The sequence below is a fragment of the Pipistrellus hanaki genome, assembly GCF_964339955.1.
Source record: "Pipistrellus hanaki genome assembly, chromosome: 12".
Classification (NCBI taxonomy): Eukaryota; Metazoa; Chordata; class Mammalia; order Chiroptera; family Vespertilionidae; genus Pipistrellus; species Pipistrellus hanaki.
The window spans coordinates 37424010-37431372 of NC_140514.1; the positions used below are offsets into that span (position 1 = coordinate 37424010).

The 7363-nt window shown below is 40.8% G+C and overlaps 1 protein-coding gene across 1 annotated transcript in view; it reads right to left on the reverse strand.

Moving 5' to 3' along the window:
* Positions 1-4217: 4217 nt before the first annotated feature.
* ASPRV1 (aspartic peptidase retroviral like 1) overlaps positions 4218-7363 on the reverse strand; it is a 157513-nt gene continuing 154367 nt past the window's right edge. The window contains exon 5 of the transcript XR_014796530.1: positions 4218-4435. The gene's annotated coding sequence lies outside the window, so the exon portion shown is untranslated. The remainder of the gene's footprint in view (positions 4436-7363) is intronic.

Below are 7363 nucleotides of genomic sequence, written 5' to 3' on the forward strand. Positions count from 1 at the left end.
CAACCATGAGATCAGAATGCAGTTCTCTTGCTAATTCTTTTTCACCTGTGTGCTGTGAATATCTTTTTAATATTCTTACATATTCTTTCGAAACTTAGCTTTTCGGAGGTAGTTCTAATTGTACCATAATTTTTTATTAATTAATCCTTTACTTTTTAAAAAAAATAAATCTTGATTGTTCAGATTATTACAAATGTTCCTCTTTTTCCCCCTCTCCATTGCTCCCCCTTTACCAGGTTCCCACCCCACCCTCTGCCCTTTCCCCATCCCCCATTGTCCTCATCCATAGTTGCACAGTTTTTGTTCAGTCTCTTCCCTCACCCCCCACTCCCCTTTTCCCTGAGAATCGTCAGTCCATTCCCCTTCCATACCTCTGATTCTATTATATTTAACAGTTAACATATTGTTCATCGGATTTTTTAATTCCCTTGGTTTTTAGTTTCACTTGTTTTTTTTTTTTTTTTTTTTTTTTTTTTTTTAAATATATTTTATTGATTTTTTACAGAGAGGAAGAGAGAGGGACAGAGAGTTAGAAACATCGATGAGAGAGAATCACCGATCAGCTGCCTCCTGCACACCCCCTACTGGGGATATGCCCGCAACCAAGGTACATGCCCTTGACCGGAATCGAACCCGGGACCCTTCAGTCCACAGGCCGACGCTCTATCCACTGAGCCAAACCGGTCCCGGCTGGTTTTTAGTTTCACTTGTTGATAGTTACATATTTGTTGATCATAATTTTTATCTTTATCTTCCTAAAGAACCCCCTTCAGCAATTCATATAATTCTGGTTTGGTGGTGATGAACTCCTTTAGCTTTTTTTTTTTATTTGTGAAGCTCTTTATCTGGCCTTTGATTCTGAGTGATAGCTTTGCTGGGTATTTTTGGCTGTAGGTTCTTGATATTCATCACCTTAAATATTTCTTGCCATTCCCATCTTGCCTGCTTGGTTTCTGTTGAGAAATCAGCTGACAATCGTATGGGTGCTCCTTTATAGGTAACTACCTGCTTTGCTCTTGCTGCTTTTAATATTCTCTCTTTGTCTTTTGCTCTTGGAATTTTAATTATGATGTGTCTTGGTGTGGTCCTCTTTGGATTCCTTTTGTTTGGGGTTCTGTGCGCTTCCTGGACTTGTAAGTCTTTCTTTCACCAGGTGGGGGAAGTGTTCAGTCATTTCTTCAAATAGGTTTTCAGTGTCTTGCTCTCTCTCTCCTTCTGGCACCCCCATAATTCTGGTGTTGGTATGCTTGAAGTTGTCCTAGAGGCTCCTTACACTATCTTCAACTTTTTTGATTCTTTTTGCTTTTTACTTTTCCGGTTTGGTATTTTTTGCTTCTTTGTATTTCAAATCTTTGACTTGATTCTTGTGATCCTCTAGTCTGCTGTTGGATCTCTGTATATTATTTTTTTATTTCAGTCAGTGTATGCTTAATTTTTGTTGGTCCTTTTTCATATCTTCAAGGGTCTCGCTAAATTTATCAGCCTTTTCTAGAAAAATCCTAGAAAAACCTTATAACCGTGGTTTTGAACTCTATATCCATTCTTTTGCTTTCCTCCATTTCTTTCATTTGTGACCTATTTCTTTGTCTCTGCATTTTGGCTGCTTCCCTGAGTTGATAGAGTGGCTTTGTGTATTAGGTGTCTTATAGGGCCCAGTGGGTCAGCCTCCCAAGTTACCTGAGGTGGATATTCTTGGTGCACCCCTTTGTGGGCTGTGTGTACAGTCTTGTTGTAGTTAAGCCTTGATAATTGTTGGTATTACTGGAAGGAATTGACCTCCAGGTCAGTTGGCTGTGAGGATCATCTTTGTCTATGCTGGGAGAACTTCTGTGCTGGAGACATCTTTATGAGACAAGACTTGCTTCAAAGGGGCTTTAGTGCTTACTGAGTCTGCCCTCTGAGTGTGTCTCTTATGGATCGGAGGAGTTATAATCTGGATGGTCCCACTCTGACCCCTGAGTACACTGGCTCTTGGATCTACAAGGAGATGCTAATTTAGCCTCTGCCTGAGTCCACCCAGCAGGAGCTACAGAGAGATCTGCAGATTCCTCTTCTTTGTTTGGGTTTTGGAGGTGCCCAGTTGGGGCCCATCTGTGAAGCAATGCAAGCTGCTGTGGGACCTTGGGCCTTCTTTTGGATGTTCTGGGTCTCACTGACTCAGCTGCAGTTTGTTAGGTAAGTTTAGAATTCAAAGGACCATGCCATTCATATGCAAAAACTCTGTGCTCCGCTTGGATGGGGCAGAGTCTCTGGGTGGAGCAGATAGCAATGGCTTCCTGTCATCTCTACCCTAAGAGGCCCGAGTCTTAGTGTCCCATGGTAATCACTGCAAGCACCTCTGAGAGGAAGCCGCCCTCAAGTTTTGCCTGCTGCCACAGTCCAGTTTTTCCCTGTATGAGTCTGAATCCCCAGAGTCTTGCCCAGAACTGGAGTTCAGAGCAGTCAGGAGCTCTTGTCTCCTTCCCAGTTGAGAAAGCCAGCCAGTACTCAGATGCCAGCCCTCTCCACACATGTGCGCCTCGGTACCTGTGCCCTCTGCAGCTCCTGTGAGTCTGCTTTTCTCTTCCCTTCTAGTTGTAGAATTTCCACTCAGCCAGCCTTCTTGTGGTTCTGGATGGTGTCTGTTTTGTCTTTTAGTTGTAGTTTTGAAATTGTGCGAGGCAGCAGTTTACCTATGCCGCCATCTTGATTTTTCTGACCTTGTAATCACATTTTTATTTACAATTTATCAATTGAGGGGCATTTTGGCTATTATGAATAGTGCTGCTTTGAACATTTTTATACAGATTTTTCTATGAATATGTTTTTAATCTCTTGGGTGTATAACTAGAAGTTGAGTGACAGTGGGTCACATAATAATTCTGTTTAAGTTTTTGAAATACTGTCAAATTGTTTTTCCAAAACAGCAATTTTTGAGTGTCCAGTTTTCTACATACTCTGCAAACTTTCCTTTTCCTTATAGCTTCTCATTGCCTAACACACTCTACATTCATTTGTTACTTTGTGGGTCTTCCTCTAGACAAGAAGAAATGGGGCCCATGGCTTGTTTGCCACTGTAGGCCCAGCACCACTCAGTGCCTGCACAGAGCAAAGCAGTCAGTAAATCTCTGTTGAATTTGTAGATATAGTTCAGTAACCTTTTTTCACTTCACCACTTCCCTTCATTTTTATGTTAACCTTTACTTACCCAAGTAATAAATAAGGAATAAATAAATTTCCCTGGAAACATTTTAAAACATTATGACAAAGCTAAATCCCATTTGCACAGAACCCCTCAATGTTAGGCCTATTGCACTTTCTTTGCACTGTATCTTTCCAGACCTTTGTCTATGCATACATGTAAATAACAGAGTTAGAGGTGGAAATGAGGAATATACATTGTTTGGGATTTATAAATACAAATAAGCCGAGACCAGTTTGGCTCAATGGATAGAGCGTCGTCTTGGGGACTGAGGGGTCCCGGGTTCAATTCCGGTCAAGGGCATGTGCCTTGGTTGCGGGCATATCCCCAGTAGGGGGTGTGCAAGAGGCAGCTGATCGATGACTCTCTCTCATCGATGTTTCTAACTCTCTATCTCTCTCCCTTCCTCTCTATACAAAATCAATAAAATATATTTAAAAAATAATAATAAAAAATACAAATAATATGTTGTAGGGATCATTTTACAACTAATTATTTAATACTGCCTTGGAAATGTTTCTATGTCAGCTTATGTACCTCTACTCCCCCTTTTTTTAAAGCTGCTACATAGTGTTGTATGTGCACTGTATATATCACTTGGTCAGCCATTGATTTGTTTTTAAAATATTTGTCGAATAGCTAATTTTTGCAAAGCAGTGTTCTTAAAGGTTTTAAAACTTAAACTCATGATATTAGATGTCATGGCATTGAGGTGTCCAAAGTAACCATAAAGATGAGGATTAATATTACTGAAGTACGAAATTCCACTCCTGATTTTTACACTTCATAGAAAAAATCAGTTCCTCCAACATTTATTTACAAAGTTTTATTTTATTTGTTACTTTGTGGGTCTTCCTCTAGACAAGAAGAAATGGGGCCCATGGCTTGTTTGCCACTGTAGGCCCAGCACCACTCAGTGCCTGCACAGAGCAAAGCAGTCAGTAAATCTCTGTTGAATTAGGGAGTGTCAAACTCCATTATAAATAAGGTGTTTTACTTCATTTTGGAACTTTTTAGACATTTAAGATTATAATACACCAGTTGTCTTTTCCCTGCCAATCTGAGGTACTCACTGAAGAATTATCTCTCAGAACTCCCATAGCATTTAATAAACCTGCTGCTTATTCAGCATTTACATACTGTGCTATGCCCACCTGGGTATGTAAGCCCTTCCAAGTCAGGAGACTGAGTCTTAGCTTTCTAAAAGATGCAGTAAAGCCTTAGCCAGTTTGGCTCAGTGGATAGAGCATCAGCCTGCATACTGAAGGGTCCTAGGTTCGATTCTGGCCAAGGGCATATACCTGGGTTGCAGGCTCGATCCCCAGTAGGGGGCATGCAGGAGGCAGCAGATCAACGATTCTCATCATTGATGTTTCTGTCTCCCTTCCTCTCTGAAATCAATAAAGAAATATATTTTAAAATAATCCTACATAAAAGCTGCAGTAAAGATTATATGACTGGTAACATAGCTATGTCTTTGTGCTTTCCCATTTTCAACATTTCCTTTTTACTTCCCAAACCTATTAGTTGATCTGAATGTCTACTCTAAGATATATAAACTATTGTTGTGCCATATTTATGCTGTAACACATCAATTTGTATAAATTCCTGATAACAAAAGTCAGGTTCAAACATTCTGGAATTTCCTATTTTTATTTGGGGGGTTGTGCCTATCAGTCAGTGCTTAGGTAATGCTTCTGAGGTCCTAGGTGCTGGGAGTCACCACTTCTACTCTTTTAGGATTTTCAGTACTTCAAAATCTTCACCTTAAAGCTATCTTTTTTTTTAATATATTTTATTGATTTTCTTACAGAGGAAGGGAGAGAGATAGAGAGCTAGAAACGTCGATGAGAGAGAAACATCGACCAGCTGCCTCTTGCACACCCCCCACCGGGGATGTGCCTGCAACCGATGTACATGCCCTTGACCGGAATCGAACCTGGGACCCTTCAGTCCGCAGACCGACGCTCTATCCACTGAGCCAAACCGGTTTCGGCAAAGCTATCTTATTTGACTGGTCATTGTATACATTTGTGTAAAATAATTTCTCGAAAAGCCAAACCAAACCTTTGTTTTGTATTACTGCTTAGTTCCCAGTAGATGGCACCAAATGCCCTTTAAAGTTCTTAATGATACCAATTCCTAGTTGGTGTTGCTGGCTAATTCATGTTTCTCCCACGGCCACCAGGGAACAGTCATGACCCGTTCTGTGGTCTGATTCTCTGATTGTTACATAACTTCGTGCTTTTTGTGGAGTGTAAGATAGACCTGGTGGTGTTCAGATTTTAATTTGCTATTTCTGACTCAGATTTTGACGTTTTCTCCTTTATTTTTTACAAGTGTGATTTTCATTCAGGGTTATTTTAGGGAAAGGGTCATGATACAAAAGTAAGAATAGGTTAGGGGGAAAAAAAGAATTGAAGGTAAAAGAGGAAGAATAAAGAGATATGCTGAAAGTTGGTTGAAGTGTCGTCCTGGGCACCAAATGGTCTCGGATTCTATTCCTGGTCCTGGCACATTCCGGGTTTGCTGGCTTGACCCCAAAGCAAACCATCCATGTTTCTCTTTCTCCCTCTACCTTCCCCTCTCACATCAGCAAAAACATATCCTCAGGTGAGGATTTTTTTTTTTTTTTTTTTTTTAAGTATACAAAACCCAAAATTAAGATGACATTAAAGCGTCTTTACCATTACCAGTTTTGGTACTTTAGTAGAATTTTATTCATTATGATTTCCTAATTTGTTTTTACAAATAAGTTGTAATTTTAAAAACAGTCCTTAAAAACAGTCTTTAAAATTGTTATATCATTCTCATCTCCAATTTTTTGTGCTTGTTTGAAAACTTTGCCTTTAGTATGTGTATTTACTAGTGTTTTTATAAAGAATCAGCTTTTAGAGCCAATTAACCATTAAAACCAAAGTGTTTCCTATATGTTGGGCATAGTTTACAGTGTTTATTCTACTTATTAATTCTATCAGGTTTATTTAATTTTAATGGATGTCAACCATTGAAAAGAACCCTTTTTAAATTTTCCAAAATTACCTTTAAATGCTTTTCTTTCTTTTTCCTCAGAGTTTTAAGTGTCTGTTTTGTGTCCCACCTAGAAATCTATTGTCTTTAGAACAAACTACTAAAGGGAGCATTGGTGTAGCATGGGTGGGTGAAGCAGATCAAGGTACAGTTCCCATCTCCGGCTGCATGAGTAGGAGAGTAATTCAGTTATTGTGGACCTCAGTTTCCTCATTTGCAAAATGTAAATAATTAACCTACTTGATGTGAGGTTTAGAGATAGTTCATGTAAACTACCTGACACAAAGTAGCTCTATTTTCATATATTGGCAACAATTACAAACTTAAAAAAAGCTTTGTGAAATATATTCTTGCTTCACTCATTTCTATATTCACGACTCTCTATTTACTGAGCTTTATTTGTACTTTTTAAAAATGGAAGTGTTATGTTAACAGTGTAATTTGGGCCTCTAACTTTCAGTAATCTTGACAGGCTTAGGGACAATCCTTAATGAACTTATTAATTTGATACATTTCTATTGGTACCACCCCACACACAAACACACCATTTATAGCCATCTTGAAAAGTATTTTTAAAATATTTTCATCTAGAATCAAAGGGGAAAGAAAAACCCTAAGATATTTAGGTCAGAGAATCTCGGGATTCAACGTCAGGTACAGGAAGTTTCTGAGCTTTAAACACCTCTCTTGCAAGGGGTAATTATACCAGCACTTGGAGGGATAGTGCCTCTGGAGAGGGCTCAGCGCTGCAGACAGCCGCCCGATTCCAGCGCTTTCTGGACAAGAGAAACGCAGGGAGGCGAGCATTTAACTCAACTAAAAGCCAGGCTTTTCCCCTCAATCACCACAGCTACGTGGCACCCGCCGGAGCCTGGAGCCCACTGGCCACTTGCCGGGCTGCCAGCATCGCTCTCCCTTCAGAGGGAGTGGAATCCCCGGAGCTGGTCTCATCCCGGCTCCGACCCGACCCCGCGCGGGGCAGATCGCCTGGGCGAGGCGTGGTGCCAGCCTCACACCCAAGGGAACTTTTCCCCCGGGGCAGGTCCTGGCAACAGGTCCTAGGGGAGCAGGGAGGGGCCGGGTGGAGCCGAACTCCGAGACGGCCGGTGAATCAGCGCCGTCGGGCGCCAGGGCGCCCTCCCCGGCGATGCC